At 34.4% G+C, this 18,086-nt stretch overlaps 1 pseudogene; it reads right to left on the minus strand.

Annotated features, from left to right (window-relative positions):
- Nucleotides 1–433: 433 nt before the first annotated feature.
- Nucleotides 434–14,027, minus strand: LOC137734570 (cyclic nucleotide-gated ion channel 1-like; annotated as a pseudogene).
- Nucleotides 14,028–18,086: the final 4,059 nt, after the last annotated feature.

Below are 18,086 nucleotides of genomic sequence, written 5' to 3' on the forward strand. Positions count from 1 at the left end.
AAGTTAATTTCGCTAGTCATAACCACAGAAGCAAAACTGTCAACAACTCTTAGATTTATTAACATGCCGAAACCATTCCAACGAGATGTGGAACCGAAAAATGCCCAATATTATTGGATTGTTGAGCTTGTACGAGATGTTATTTTTATGCAAAAAATATCAATAAAACACTTGCAGTTGACTTAATTGCTTAAACCACTTGTGCTAATGTCTTGTTGTTGTTTGCTTCCCGGAACATATATAACATCAAGCACTCTATATAGATAAGGTTTAGATTGCACATGATCAATATATAAACATAGAAAACGCTACCCAGGCTAAATATAAACAATATTGATTCGTGGCCAGAGCTATACAAATGTACTCAGCTAGAGTTGTGTATGGAACTCTTGACCATAATTTGAGCATCTCGACTTTGACGTTTCTGAATATACTAATTGCCTGCTGTCGATGGCAAGCTCCCACCATTGATATCCGCTATTCCAGCCGGGGACGGACCTCGCGTCGCTGTGCCTAAACGACGGATGGTAGCAAGTGCCACCTCTTCAGGATTGTTACATTCCCAATATGGTTTGCATCTGGAGACTACAGTTTCCAAGTCCTGGGACATGAGCACAAATGCTTCTACTTTTGTCCGAGTTTTTGTTGGATTCTTAGATCGTTGGGCCCACCCTCATTCTAACGACACTGATACGTTAGGTGTGGGGTTGTATTAGTTAGATCGGGATAATTATATTTAAACCCCTTGGTTTTCTTTTCCATTTAGTTGTTCACACTTGAAGATCCACACATCGACTAACGTCAGGTGTGGGGTTTTACCACAAAAGGTTTCGGTATTAGTTAGAGTGGGGTAATCATATTTAAACCCCTTGGTTTTGTTTTCCACCACCGATGTGGGACTTTAACACTCTCCCTCACGTGTAACCCTATTTAGTTGTGAGGTTTTACCATAAAAAGTTTCGGTATTAGTTAGAATAGGGTAATTATATTTAAACCCCTTGGTTTTCTTTCCTACCACCGATGTGGGACTTTAACACTTTCCCTCACGTGTAACCTCATTTAGTTGTCCTCAACTTTATCACTTACACAATCCGTCAAGTGTGAGGTTATACTACAAAATACCACGATATTAGTTAGAATGAGGTAATTATATTTAAACCCTTGATTTTCTTTCCCACCACCAATGTGCGACTTTAACAGTTTTAACATGTTCGCTGGAGATTGGAACTTCGGTGAAACAGTTTGATGCCCAATCGAGAAGTTCTTCTCTGTAAAAGTTACCTTTCCCGAGGTGCTTGATGGACATTGATGAGATTCCTTACCCAGCATGACCGTCACTCGATGATGCGTAGGTCCACATTGTCCCTTTGATAATGAACATGCAATCGAGTGGATCTCCCATTCGAAAAACGAAGGTGTTCTCACTGTACGTCACTGTCTTCTGACAGTCGCATATCAACGTCAACACTTTTTCATCCCTATCCTTAAGCATATTTACATATACAACAACACACAAGCGCGCAGACATATATCATCAGAAAAACATTGCAGTGAAAATGGATGGCATTAATAGACGGAGATGGATCGAGTTTTGAAGAAAATACTTTTCTAAGTGCATCCATGAAAAGAAAGCGTTTTATAGATCTTTTGCTTTGCCAAGAAAGAATAAGGAATGGGTTGTGGACATCAGCATCTGGGTATTTTTTTTCAATGCTTTCTCTATGCTATTCATGATATCGTTCTTGATATCATCAGGGGATTTGTTGTGAAACATTGTTCAACTGTCCAACTTTCAGTTTTATCACGTCCCGAAACCAAATTAGTATAGATGCACTGTGAAAGCATTATTGATTAATTATTGAGGGATTCAGGGTGACCCACCAACATAGAGTTTCATTTTCTTATGGAAAGAGATTATCTTCGGATTTCTTTCTCCTAATCCATCAAATCATGGAATTCATACCGTTGAAATTTGATCTAACAGTTGAAGTTATTATAACTTTTAAAGTAAGCCCTTGTTTGTAGCCGTTGGATCAAATTTCAACTACACGATTTCTCTGATTTAGTGAATTAGAAAGAAAAAGATCCGGAGTATCCCTTTCCTTTAATTATGTCCTGTTAAAACCCCTTTCCGAACATCTAACCGTCTTTGATCGAAGTTTGGTCTTTTTTCTTGCTTTGTTTGTAGTCCCTTCCTGGGGCTGGTGCTTTTTAGCCTTCTTTGTTGTTCTCGGCTGGATTTTACCCATTTTAATATATTCCCCTTTTCGACCATAAAAATAAGAAATTTTTAATTATGATGGGAATACGGATGGTATACCACGGGTTTTTATATAAGTGTTGGAAAATTTTATTTTTTAAGTTATTAACTTTTTAACATACATATCCTACCATTTATATAACAACAAATGGTATACCATTCCGTGTGTTAATCACATTGAAAAATCTCTCTATAAAAACTACACCTGGCACGCATGTGTGGAACTCACAAGACTAATTATTTTCTGAATTTGGATCCTCTGCATGGTTTTTTCCCCTGCAACACTATGCAAGGCTTTTAATCCTAGGCACTCAATTATGCCACGTAATTTAGTTTTAATTTTATCCCCTTCACCATTGCCCATGACTGTCTGCATCACTTTGAATTCAGTGCCATGGTTATCCTCCGATTCTTTTCCCTCCCTCTTCTCACTATCCTGTCGGCGGCCGAAGAGTTGAGTCACTATCCAACGCAGACATGGAAATTCCTTCAAACCAAGAGCTTTTTTTTTTTCTTTTTTTTCTCAATAAAAAAAAAAAAGCTTAAATAATAGAACCCCTAGGACAACCAGTACACATAGCGTCGAAGTGTAAGGCATTTCCCACAGCCACAATATTAAAGCAAAGGAGATATCGGAATTTCAATTATTTTTGGGTGGTGCTATTTATATACTTTTTTTTTTTTTTTTTGATAACATTATTCTTTTTTTTTTCATTTTTTTATGTTTTAATTAAGAAAGGATGATAGAACTGCCTAGGCGTCTGCCTTAGACCTTGCGATCGTGTCGTGTTTGTCTTGTTCGTGTCGTTTTCGTGATATACACGATATCTTAATAGGTTGTGTCATGTCAAACTCGTTAAAATAAACAGTAATATGAACCGACATGAACTTGACTCGTTAAAATTAACATGTAATATGACCCGATCCGTTACTGACTTCATATCCCCACTTTAAGATCCATGGCACGTGGCACCTTGTATGTGGCCATGAAATGTAAAAGAAAAGGAAATCTTGATAAGCCAGACTTTTTTGAAAACCACCCGGCCCAACTCTGCTGCCAAACAGTTCGAATATGCTGAGGAACAGTTTGCATTCTTCTACAACTCTTCAACAGATACTCTTTGGTTTAATCTTATTTTCACTATTATCACATGTATTTAATTTTGTAAATTTGTTATTTGAGATAAGTCTATCTTGTAACTGATTGATTGATATAAAGCTATGTATACATTATACAACACGTACACTCACTCATGGTTAACTGAGTTGAGTTCATGATTCACAAAGTCATTTATTCCTTCACTGCTACTGTCTTCTTTCACTGTATATTACAAATGTTTAATTCAAACCAAAGACTAAAGTGAATTACCACTCGAGTTAGTCGAATGGTAAGGGTGAGTAGGGTGCTAGGTAGGAGTAAGTTAGGTTTAGGAGTAGACGAAGCAACGAAAATTAAAAGACTCAAATAAATTGACAATGGAAAAGAATGGTTATACATATATGAACAAAAAATGGTATATATATTTAATATTAGCGTTAAAAATACAACTCAAGTATGGTAGAGGAGCTCAAATGAACAATATATTGACAGAATGAAAAAAAAGTTCATTATATCTCTTTACCAAAAGTATTGTGCAAACAATATTTCCCCTTTTTTTTTCCATTCTCTCCTTCTCAATGTCCTTTCAAATAAGTTCCTCTAAAAAAACTAAGAAAAATAAGTGATTCGACTAAAGTTGTTAAAAAATTATTTTAAGTCGACTATGACACATGAAATGTTAAATGGAAAGGTATTTGTAAAAGCTTGATTTTAAAAATATGTGCCTCATGATTTTGACACTAGAAATACTAGAAGAAGATTCTTATATATTTATTGTGGCCAAATTAATATGTTTTAAGCGCAGAGAAGGGATAAAAATTTGTACTTTTTATTTTCTTGTGAAAATAATCTGTAGGAAATAACCCCATTTGTTTATCGCCCTAGGCCATTAAAAACTCAAAAACTGCCATGAAATAGTGAATTACCATATATAACATCAAGCACGATATATAAGGTTTAGAGCTTTCCATGCCTAATAACTTAAACCTCATAACTGCAAATGTTTCAGACCATGACAAACATAAACATATCTCTGAGAGAAATGGTATTGTGGCTACCACTGCTTAATTATTGAAACGTACGGCTAATTATCAACTAGTAATAATATTATTTTGAGGCCAGAGCTTATACAAAATCTACGCAGCCAGGTTGTGTATGGAACTCTTGGCCATAAAGCGTCTCTACTTCGACGTTTTTGAAGATACTAATTACTTGCTGCAGATGGCAAGGTCTTACTATTGTCATCCCCTATTTAAGCCAGGGACGGAGGCGGACGTCGTTGCGCCTTGGTATGGAAACGAAGAACAGCAGAAAGTGTCACCTTCTCCACCTCTTTAGGATTGTTACGATTATGTGGTCTGAGTAGAGAGACTACAGTTGCCAAGTCCTCGGCCATGAGCACAAATGCTTCTACTTTTGTCCGACTTTTGACATGTTTGCTGGAGACTGGAACTTCGGTAAAACAGTCTGATGCCCAATCGAAAAGCTCTTCCCCGTAAAAGTCACCTTAATTCCCTGAGGAGCTTGATGGCCATTGATGAGATTCCTTGCCCAGCATGACTATCACTTGACGCATAGGTCCACAATGTCCCTTTGATAACGAACAGCATGCAATCGAGTGGATCTCCCGTTCGAAAAACGAAGCTGTTCTCAATGTACGTCGCTGGCTTTAGATATTCGCACATCTTCTTCCACACTTTTTCATCCATGTCTTTAAGCATTGGTATCTGTAGTATACATACACAGGTTAATCTACTGTACTCTTTAATTTGAACAATAATTTTGTAATGAATGTAACATTAACCTAGTTTTAGTAATAACAATGTGATTCTGTGTTGTTAACTAACTTAGCATTATTGTATAACTATGGACTATAAACTTTAAGATTATAGTGCAATCTTATCATTATTGTAATTCAAACATCGAATGTTAACATCATTTTGTTTTAAAACAATGTATTCCATAAATTAATGGTGAGAGATAGAGATTGAGGAACATACTTTCTTAAGTGCTTTTTCAGCTTCCTGTTTTTTTTTACTTTGTCGTCTCATGTCCACTGTTTTTGTAGCTCCCATCAGTATAAAAGCCTGTCTCGCCACAAATCAAACAATTACTTAATATACTCGAAGAATGATCTCCGCAGTCCCAACTCCCAAACACAGAAAAATTGTCGAAAGTTAATGTACAGAGAGACTTAATATACCAACCTCCACGTTTCCAATGAGATATACAAACAGTAGCAAGCCAATGACTGAAATGAGAATCGCAAAGAAGTTTTCCCACACATACGTACTTGTGACCAGATTTGTCCCAAAATTACTGCAAAATATTAGACAATGTTGCCGAATTAGATAATCCCAAAAATTTTATTCGTTACATATTTTTCTGAAAATTGTTTGTTGCCAATGGATATATAATGTACCTTAGATTTCGCAAGCCCCACCAGAAAGAGTATACAAACTTCTTTCCGAACTCTTGATCTGGGTTTTCATTTTTAAGGGAATCGAGAAATATTCCAAAGTTAAATGAAGATGAAGCACCATCTGGAGTATCCAACGGGCAACGATACTTTAGATATTCGGTCATATTTATTGCAGTAGAATTCACAGTAACCAAGCAATTCTGGTTGAGAGGTCTGGTAATGTTCGCACTATCGCAGTACAAAGTGTCCTCGCATTTATCAATACATTGTCTACAAGCCTCATACCAACATGATACCGCTCGTTGAATAGAAAAAAAGTACCAAAAAGCTCCGAGTACCTAAACCCATAACGTGCAAACACAAAACTCTAGATATTAGTCTACCTGTTAGCATATAATTAATTAATCTAGAATTTTCTCGTAATTAACGAATGTAATATCAATTGTAATCAATTGATTTAGAACTTCTACCACATATGGGTTTTCTCAAAGCCTATATTTATTGTAAACATTATACATAATTAATCAAGAAGTTATATTTCTACCTAGTATCATTCCTCCACCAGAGTCTAGCGATCTAACCATATCATCTTTTTTGCAGCCAATAAAAAAAAAACTTACGGTCGTTCTCTTCTTGTAGGACTTTCTCACACCAACAATAAAAAATAAAAATAAAAAATAAAAATAAAAAACAAATCACGGCAGCCTTTACTCCCTTATTGCAGTCTCACTCCCATAGTTTTTAGGGTTTTTGTCTTGATTCTTCTCCTTTCCTTAATGGCGTCTTCAACCTGTCATGTCTGAACTTCCTTCTTGCCTCAATTCTTCTAACACCTCACAGCATACCCAAGTCTCCTGCCCGCACCGTTTTATAGACCCGACTCGGCTCCTTCCTTCGTCGGCGCTCACTTTGCTTCCCTGCCTGATCCAAATTATTAATCCGATACCCCAACTCATTAAATGATCGGACGATCTTCCATCTTTCATGCTTCTCAATTTTACAATAGCCCGATCAATGTTTATTTGCATAATGGTGAAACAAACAATGTTATCTATATTGGTATCGTTCATCTCCCTCTTGGTCCTATTAAATTTCATCTTCGTAATGTATTTTTTTTATTCCTGAACTTCGAAAAAATCTTCTCTCCTTGCTCTCTTTACTCAAGCAAATCTTGTCTTTTTTGGTTTTTGCTTCTAATTTATATCAAATCTATGACTTAGGTACTGATTTCTTGCTTTTTCAAGGTGTAAGGATGGGTTTGTCCTTTGTCCCTGTCGTTTACTGTCTCCGATGTCCACCATGCCTTTACCGCTATTTCATCATCCACTTAGCACCAATGACTTGGTCATCCTTCGTCGCCTGTCATGTCTCGCTTAGGTTCTGATATCAAATCAACAAATTTTTTGTATGGGATGCGCTCTTAGCAAATCAAGGCAATTTTCTATTTATTCTAATACTAATAATCGTGCTTTCTCTTTATTTTATATCTTTCATTCTAATGTGTGATATCTCTTGTTGCTTATGTTATAGTTTTTTTCATTATATTTTATTCAACGATGATTTTTTTTTGCTACTCCTGGATCTATCTGAAACGAAAATTGGAAATTTTTGATATCTCTAAAATCTTTGTGGCTATGGTTCGTAATATCTTTCAAGCTACTATTCAAGTTCTCCAAAGTGATAAAGGTACGAAGTATGTTAATCAATGTTTTTCTACTTTTTGTCATGAGTTGGGTATAGGATAACGCTACTTTTGCCCCCACTCGCAAAAAAATGGCTTGCCAAATGAAAGCATTGCCATATAGCCACCTTACTACGAGCTTTACTCTACACTGCAGGGCTCCCTCGTGAATTATGGGCTAAATATGCCTTCACAACCGTCCACCTCATTAATCTTCTTCCTACCTCTCTCCACACCTAATTTGCAGTTACAAACCTCCACCGAGGGCCCAACTTCTGCCAGATCCAGTCTTGCAACCTCCCACTACTTCTCTTGTGCGGTCCAGTCCATGTGTCACGGCTGGCCCATTTCTACCTACTGACCTACCAGTGTCTGACCCCTCTCCTAATTCCCAGTCCCACCGCCACTGTTCAGCCCCCAACTTTCCCAAACAGCCCAGCGCGCCAGCCGTCATCATCAATACGCTAGCTTTCGCACCAGCTCGCCCCGTGCCGGTTTCCAATGCGCTCACTTCAATGCCAAGCCCAGTGCTCAATCCACATTTCATGCGCCTCAGCAACCCACGTCCATAACATTAAGGCCCCACGACACAGACGCGTGTTTTCTCGTATGCTGCCGTGTCTGCCAACAGCACCAACAATGTCTTAGCGTCTCTTGCTGCCCCCTTCCGTCGCCTGCTTTGCGCTGACTACCTCCTTTGTTCAGTCCACTCGTCCCATGGTCACTCGGCTACGTGACGGCATCTCCAAACACAAAAAACTCGAATTGATATCACTGTTCGGTATCCTCTTTCTCATGCTCTTTTAGCGTCTAATGATTCTAGTAAACCCATTTGATTTTCTCAAGCTTCTAAGCATCCTGAATGGCGTTAGGCCATGAATGAAGAAATAATGCTTAACTTCGCAATAAAACATGGTTTCTTATTCAATAAGTCATTTTTAGCTTCTTAGACACCAGTTTTATTTTTAGCTATCGAATTGAATAAATCAAACGAAAACACAGACAAGATTAAACATAGGTATATTTGAAAGGTTAAAAAAGATTAATGTCTAAAACAAAAAATTAGTATTTTTTTCAAACATACTTTAGTATTTTCTTAAAAGATTAAGGAGGGCCCATTTAAATTTTCGCACATGACCTTCAAATTTTCACAGACGACCTTAATCGCAAGTTAGTTGACTCCTTAGAGTATCTTACTTGAACTTGCCTTTATATATCTTTTGTTGTCAATCATGTTGCTCAATTCACGAGTTCCCCTCGCATTTCTCATATGATTGCAGACAAACTGATTCTCTGCTATATCAAAGGTACTATGGATTTGACATCACTATGACTCCTTAACTTGCTTCTGATTTGCTTGTTCTAACATAAATTGAGCGAGTTGTCTAGAAACTCGCCACTCCACCATGGGCTATGCATTTATCTTGGCACCAATCTCATCTTTTGGTGCTATAAAAAACAACCGACAATGTCTCAATCTATCTTTAAACTTAAATATAGGTCCCTTGCTCATCAATGTGCTAATTATACTACGTGGCTTTATTTTCTTCTTCGTGAGTTTGGTGTTTGGCTATCCTTTCCAATTGTACTTCATTGTGACAACCTCAGTGCCACCTGTCTTGTTACTAATTCAGTTCACCATGCTCGTACTAGCTGCATTGACCTTTTTATCATTTTGGTCATAGAAATATGGCTCTTTATGGCCATCCCGTTTGTTACACCTCTTCTGCCGATCTTCTTACTAAAGCTCTTCATCAACCGCATCATGGTGTACTTTGTTTCATACTTGTCCAATCAGGATTGTCCAATTGCAGGGGGTGGTGAGTGGTGGTGGTGGTGGTGGTTGTGTTTTTTCTTTGAACAAACGATAATATTTACACAAAGAGAAGTGGGAGAGTGGGTTAAGCCTCACAATGTGGTTCAAATTCGTCTTTGGAAAGAATCGAACCTATGACCTCTCACTTACAAGTGAGAAGGAATACCACTAAACCGTAGTACTAAATGGCATGGAGGTGGTGTTAGGATAGAATTAATTAGTCTAGAATCTTCTCCTTAATTAAGGCGACGTAATATCAATTGTAATTAATTTAGAAATCCTACCACATATGAGTCTTCTCAAACCCTGTATATTATAAACGTTCTACATGATTAATTTAAAGAGTCATGTTTCTACACTATCATTTTCGAAAACAACAGCATCGGTCCATGATCCAACATTAGTAATTAACAAAGTAATAAAATATAATGACAATTGAGTTGAAACTTACGTGACCGGCAAGAATGTAGAGAAACAAGTTGAAAAGACAATTAGCCCATCTCCCATTCATCCTTTTGAATACCTTGGCAGACAGGTGAATTCGAAGAACCCTCGGAACATATTGACCGAGAAGAAACACATTCACAAACGTTTTGTGTTCCACAAATCCTGAGCCTTCCCTTGGGTAAAACATTAGTATTATCAGCTGAAGAAAATTAAAAGATAAACAAGGGTTAGGACATAGAACCATTAATTTCAGCTTGCTACCAAAAAAAAAAAATATTAAAGTTTAGTTAATTTCTCTTACTTGTGGGAGGGGAATCAGAGCTAAAACGTCAATTATGATGGATAACATATTCTGAATTATTTTCCTGGCAATGGCATATTGAACCAACTCTCTGGCTTCCCATTTCTTACCGGAATTTCCCCCAGTTTGTTTCACTGCCTTGGACTGTTCATTTTTCGAGGTACTCATTTTGAGGGCTAAAATTTCACATATCAAATGCACGAGGAAAATGACATCTGTGAGTGATCGCATAACAAGAGCAACAATTTCCAACGTTTCGTCCGTATGAAGGCACTTTTCATCCTCTTTGAAATTCACAACATAAAAGAACAAAGGATCCAGAGAGACAGCAAATGCACATGAGATCACAAATATACTGTTCCACATTCTAAGGTAAGTCCCCTGATCCTGGCGCACATCAAAAATCTTCTTTATTTTTGTTATCCTGGAAACACGCAACAAACAACGAATGAAATTCATATGCATTCACCCTAAATTCTAATAATGAGGCCCTCGAGCTAACAAATTAAACAAGATAAAATGAGATATAAATCCGATTCTAATAGCAGCTATTAGATTTATTTCAGACTTCTTCGCTAAAACAAGTATCCGTCCATAATGTAGCATAATAATGAATAATAATAATTTTCTAAGATTGACTACAATACTTATCTCTATTAATCTCTATTAATTAATAAAAATGAAAACTAACCACAAGGGCTTCAAAATTTTGAATTTTAACAAAAAACCATATACAAACTTTATTTAATGATAAGGACAAAAATTAAAAATTAAAAAAAATTAAAAAATAATCCAACCCAACCGCGGTAAGCACGCGCCAACCAATTCAAATATCAAATCAAACCTTTGCTGTAACTGTGAGCAGATAGAACTGATAAGAAGACTAACGTGCAGTGCAAAATAAGCAATGGGAGTAGTACAATGAATGATAAGATGGAATGGATGAATGAAATAAATTATTTTTAAAATGATGAGATGGAATGGAAATAAATTATTTTTAAAACATTTCACTAGGAAGGAAAACGTGAGAGTGAAGCTTCAATGACTCTTTTTTCTTTTAGAGAGGGAGAGAGAAATATGTTTACGTACAAAAAGAAAGAAAAGAAAAGTAGTAATTTTCAACAAAAAATCAACGGTGCAAAAGCATCACCCGAATTACTTTTTAAATATTTCATCGGGAAGGAAGAGAGGGAGTGTGTAAGGAAGAGAGATTGTGAGGGTAAAGCCAACCAAATCCTTCCAAACTGACATCAACAAACTCTAAAAAATTTAAAAAAGAGAGAGAAATTTGAGATAAAAAAATATATTGCTGACATCAATACATGACAATAATTTGTACAAAAATAGTTTAAAAAATAGTGATAGTGCTAGTGTTCAATTTTAAGAAATAGTCAGTGTTTAGTTTACGAAATAGTTAGCTTTTTGTTTAAGAAATAGTCGGTGCTTAGTTTAAAAAATAGTGATAGTACTAGTTTATGAAACAGTGATAATACCAGTATTTGGTTTGAAAAATAGTCAGTACTTAGTTTAGGAAATAGTGATAGTACCATTACTTGGTTTAATATATATAGTCTATTGTGTTCGGTTTAAGAAATAGTCAGTGTTTAGTTTACGAAATAGTAATAGTACTAGCGTTCAATTTAAAAAATAATCAGTATTCAGTTTACGAAATAGTCAGTGTTTAGTTCAAGAAGTAATGATAGTATTAGTGTTCCGTTGAAGATATAGTTAGTGTTTAGTTTAAGAAATATTATTCAGTTTAAGAAGTAGTCAATGTTTAGTTTACAAAATAGTGTTTGGTTTAAGAAGTGGTTAATGTTCAGTTTAAGAAGTAGTCAATATTCAGTTTAATAAATAGTCACAGTATTAATGTTCATAAAACTAAATAATGAAATTTTTCTTTATTTTTGATTTTGAAAGGAGAGAGAAGAGTGGGGAGGTGAAAAAATAAAAAATAAAATAAAAAAGAGAAAAAGTTGATGTGGATGAGTGAGGTGAAAGGAGAGAAAAAAATGGATGTACGAAAAAAGGAGAGAGAGAAAGAGGTTGCACGATTAAGTGAGGAAGAGAGAGTGTGTGTGTGTGTGATGTGACGCACTGTTTTTTTTGTGTTTTTTTGTTTTGTTGTTATGTAAAACTTTTGTTATTTTCATTAAAATTTGAGTCATTTTTATTAAAGTTTAAGCTTTTTTTTATTAAATAAAGTTAGTAGATGGTTTTTTTGTTAATTAAAAGTTTTGAAAAGTCATTTTCATTAAAGTTCCCTTAATAAAACTCTCTTTGTCAACCAAAAGAAGGTGAAAAGACTACTTAATCTTGTATCACACAAAAAAAAAAGGATGGACAATAATATAATTTCACAGGTTCAAATTTTACTTTTTTTTATTGAAACCTCACCTACAGGTGATGTTCAATTACCTTCAATATTTAAAATAAAAAAATAAAAAAACCAAAAATAAAAATCTCCCACTCCCCCCACGTTCTCTCTCTCTCTCTCTCCCTCCCTCTCTCCTTCTCATTTTCTAAAAAAAATATGTTCATACATACAAAGTGTGTAGATAAATGTTAGTATATATTTAATAGAATTACTATCTAATGATCAAATGTAATTCATGTGAACAGTTGTAGACCACCACAAGAAGTCCAAATGAAATCAGACTACTACCAAAATATTTTAGAAATTTTCACTGTACACAACAAATACAAAAACTACTTTTTTTTTTTTTTTTTTTTTTAAGGCCAAATCTCACTTTGATATTCTAGATGATAAATCTACATATTGCTATTTGTCAATTTTCCGTCCCGAATTTGTGTTAAGCTTCCAATTTTCTCTTAAATTTTAATTCTAGCCAATTTTCCCCTACCCCAGGACGTTAATTATTGGAATTTTCATGTAATTTTCTATCTATTTTGGTCATATGGTAAATGTTTGAGGGTAATAAAATAATTTTATCATTCATGTGGACAACATATTATTTTCTTCTTCTTCTTCTCTTCCACTAGTTGACTCCGTACATTTTATGTTTGAATTATTCATGGAAGTTTAATTAGCAGTTACAAAGTATTGGCTTTGCACCCAATTTAACAAAACAAGAATACATTTTTGCCCTTATATAGTTGGCATAAGTTATCCGTGTGACTAATTGAAAAATTAGTTGAAAATTTTCAAAATCTAACACCAAAGGAAAATTGACTATTTATAAAAGTTCAAAAGATAATCGGCTAATATTAAAACTCAACGGAGAAATTGGCGCTACACAAGTTCGCATAAATCAACAATTAGGTCATATATGTATATATATTTCTTTTTTGAAAGGAAACGATTTCATTAGAACTTCAAATCAAGTAAAGCTAACTTGAAGGAGGGCATCCTGAAGAAATGCAGGAGGGACCTCACTCCAAAGTGATATTATATATGATTCTGTGTATATTTGTAGCCAATCCCATAAATTAGTATAAGAGTGAGTTTATCTATGTTAAATGTGACGCAACATTTCCTTGGAGGAATGGTTATGAACGGGTCACTGTGTCTGTGTCTGTAGAAAGAAATTTGTCTTTGTTAAAAATTTTCACTGAAGTCAACTCCTCGCGTCTTTGAAGTCTAAATAGTGAATCAAATTGGCTGCCATATGCAACTCCGATGCCAGCTATTGCCCCTCATCCAATTAGATGAGTTCCGTAGCCTCGTTGCCGGCGCCACTATGTTGTATTGGGCGTTTTAAAATTAAAAAATAAAGGAATAGAAGGTGTTGTAATAGCCATATATAATCAAGTGTAGCGTTCCAAATAGCATAAATTTCGTACACATTTTGGGACTCTCCGTGGATTTCCAACGCTTTATCATTCCCATCGCTGCGCCATGATGCGCTGCTATACCTTGAGAGTGACAAATAACAGCAAGCTAAGATAATTCGAAATACTGAGAGAGAGAGAGAGAGAGAGAGAGAGAGAGAGAGAACGAACCTGTCTGTTACTGCCTGGTTCTCCATATCTGGATCCATAATAACTTAAATATATATGGACTCAATGACCTTGATGATGAGTAATAAAGATTACCTAATAAATAGCTACGACAAGGTTTTCAGTTTACTCGGTGGAAAGAGACTAGCGTGCAGAGAGATAGCATTTGGGTTGAGTGGCAGTAGCTGAAGCTGAAGCTGCTAGCTGCATTGCCATTCTATTTAATAAAATTCCAGTTTGTCTTTTTATATGACGTAGGTTTTTAATATGACGTAAGTCATTTTATAATATACACTTCACTTGAAAGTGAAAAGTTTTAGATTCGAAACTCTTGAATGGCGAATTCGATACCAAATTAGGTTGTCCATTGTGTGGCTTAACCGAACTCCCCATCCTCTTAGTGTAAAAATATCGATGTATTAAAAAAATAGTTTAGTGGATAGGATCCACCAACACATTTGAGACTCACTTTTATTAGATCATCTCCAATCTTTGGGTTAAAACCTAAAATTTTTAGACCATAAACAATTTTTCTTCTCCAACCCTTTTGGGTTAAATTTTTAACCCGAGATTAGGATAATTTTTTCTTCTAAAGTAACGTTTAAAAAAAAAATTATATAGACTATCCAAATTTAATTATCAATATTTTAACCTAAAAATATTTATATTCCAATAAATATTGAAAAATCACTAAACCGACATCATAAAACTCGTGGAACATTACGAAAGTATACGAAACACATAAATAATTTTTTTTTAATTACTTTAGGGTGAATCCTGGGCTAAATTTGGCCCATAAATGAGTTTTGAGTTTTAACTCATATTTGCCCCAAGGGTTGGACCAAGTTAGGGTAAGTTTAAAACCTAAAATTTAAGTATTACCTCAAGGATTGGAGTATGTCTTAGCGAAATTATACAAATTTATTTTACAATAAGAAACCCAAATTCGTAACCAGTGGAATAATGAGAGGCCCAACCCATCTCAAGAGACATTGCAAGCAAAACATGAGAAGAGGGAGAAAAACAACACACACAGTTACGACTTCATAGCTACGTAGCATTGAATATTACGTGTGTTTTGGTCTTTAGATTCAACTTTCATAATTATTAGATCTTTTTATTTCAATCCTGAACTCTAAATGGAGGGGCCAATTAATATCTGGTGCATCACCCTCTTGCACTCAAGTCGAACTCAAGCCATAAAGTATTTTTAATGAAGTATTGTTCAAAAGTAGCTTTAATAAGTTAGGCCATAAAGCATTGTTCATAAATTTGAAAAAAAAAAAAAAAATTGTCATGATTAAGAGTAGCTTTATAAAGTAGTTGACAACGGTTTCACTTGTAAATGATGAGACTAAACTCGCATCATTTAATTGGTGTCAAAAAGTTAGACCAGAGTAAAGTAGTGGTATTCTTCTTCAGTAGTAAGGTGTCTTAAGTTTGAATCTTGTGAATAACAAGTTCGTAACCAATTTATTTTCCAACCCGGTACACAACATGAGATTGCCAACAAGTGGATGCAAATATAAGTTTCTTTAGGCGGACATGCAAACAGGTAGGCAGACTTTGCTAGGCGAACAAGTAGGCTCCGCTACAACAGACAGGCGGGCAAGCAAATTCCAGATATATGGCAGATGGTAGGTAGTTTCAAGATGATAAAGTATGTGCCTTGTCACTAAATGGACGAGATTTCTATATTCCAACTAGAGTCATGCTTTCCTAAGGTACTCATTTTGAGGACCCATAAGAACCAAATGTATGTTAATTAAAAGATTATATTAGTTTAGATTCAAATGCTTAAAATATTTGACAATTTAATAAACCCAAACAAGAAAATGAGTTTTCTAATGGTTCATAGATTTTAAGTTGGATTTGGTTTATTAAGTTGTTAAATATTTTAAATCTTTAGATTTAAACTAATATAATATTGTAGATAATATGCATTGGTTGTCCTTAAAATAAGGATCATAGAAGAGTAAGACTGTTTCGAACTATTACTTAAACGTTAATAGACGTGCTTATTTCTATCGGTGACACATTATTTAGTTTGCAATAAAAATCCATAAAGTACTATTGAATATGAACCACAAATATCTCAATTGAGTAAATTGTAGCTATGATCCTTTAACTTTAACTCAATTAGAGCAAAGGTCCATCAACTAAAAATTCATTATCATTGGTTCCTTAACTAAAAATCCATTACTATTGGTCCCTCAACTTTAATTCAACTGGAGAAATGGTCCTTTAACTTTAACCCAATTGTAGCAATGGTCTTCCCAACATAACTCGTTTTAACAAATTTTTGACATAGTTAACGAAAATGACCATAATTACACATTTTGATGAGTTGAGGGACCCTAATTATATAAATGGTTATTCTAACATAACTTATTTTGACAAAATTGATGAAAATGACTATAGTTACACATTTTGATAAGTTGAGAGACTAATGGTAATGAATTTTTAGTTGAGGGACCATTGCTTAAATTTGATTAAAGTTGAGGGACCATTACTATAATTTACTTTATCTCAATTACATCTTTAAAGATTCTCTGACGCACCCAATTTTCCTTTGAAGTTATAAATAGATTAAGAACAAAGACATCTTTTCTTGTTGTGTGTATATAATATATCTACATGCAAAAATTCTTAAGTGCTCCAAAGTAATTAGTATTTTAGATGTTTTAACCAATAAATCTTAAATTTTATGTGTTTAACAAAAATTTAACGATTAAGAACATCCAAGAAAGTCCCCTCTACATGTAGGAAAACCAAGTGTTGGATGAATTCAAATTTTATTCACACAAAGACATCTCTTGGTTATCTACATTGTAGATAGTTGGATGCACATTTGTCACCTCGAGTGCTTCAAAATAGCTGAGTCTCTTTCATTGGTTTAATTGCTCACCTGTGGTAACAGCCAAGCAATTTTGTACACAAAGGACAATAACATCAAATCAACATCAGAAAAAATAGGAGCTTGCTTCTTTGCCATCCCTACTTTCCATACACTTCTATCATTTCTTATTTTATGCGATCATGGTTAAGTCATGTCAATATTTTATATTAATTTTTTTTATAAAAATAATAAGATAAAAAGCAACAATAGTATAAAATATTAACATGATTTAATCGTGATCACATAAATAAAAGATGATGAAAATGTATGGAAAATAGAAGCGATGGGAAGCCAGCTCCGAAAAAATATGGTCTTATGCTCGTTTGGTTGGTTTCACACTTAGCTACCGCCAGCTGTATCATAGCAACACAATAACTACCTAAGGCAAGTCGTCGACTGTTTCCCAATAAAAGAAAAGTCGTCGACGTGAAGTCTGATCCACCAAATAATCGTCAATGATAAAATTAATCAAAACATGAAAAAATAATGGAAATTTTTTGAATCTTCAGATTATTAAAAAGTATTTTGCAACTCAGTTGTTCGAAATTATTTATTTTTACACTTGTGGTTTTGTTTAAATGACCTCTCCTGTTTATTCGGTTATGATTATAGGACCCCAATTCGATTTGAATAATATATAATATAATAGTATTATATATATATATATATATATATATATATATATATCTATTCGTTATTCACCAAATCTATTACTTTGAGAATACAAAAGTTGCATTTTGTGAAAAAAAGTTCAAAATTTTGAATCAAAACCAATGAGAATTCAATGGTACTTACAAGAAATATCAAAGATCAGCCAACATCATCAGTGTTTAGCTTTAATTTTTATACTCTACAAGATTCATTCATTGAATCATGTTATACATCAAATATTTGATAATGAAATTAATATTTACTAAATTATAATGTGTCAACTGAACGAATATATTTTTTGTGTTAACGAAAATGGATATAACCGTTAATTGATGGAGAATCTGTTATCCGGTGGGTATAGTTATGGATAATACATGATGGTTATTATGTGGTTATAAATATGGTTAATTTTTGTGGATATGGATATGAATATAGCATTTTCGTCTCCAAATCGAATTGTTGCTATCCCTACAAATGAATACATATGGATTTTTTTATTATTTGTAAAATTAAAAAAAAAAAAAAAAGTCTTGATTATTTACTGAATAAA

Source organism: Pyrus communis, chromosome 5 (assembly GCF_963583255.1).
Source record: "Pyrus communis chromosome 5, drPyrComm1.1, whole genome shotgun sequence".
Taxonomy (NCBI): Eukaryota; Viridiplantae; Streptophyta; class Magnoliopsida; order Rosales; family Rosaceae; genus Pyrus; species Pyrus communis.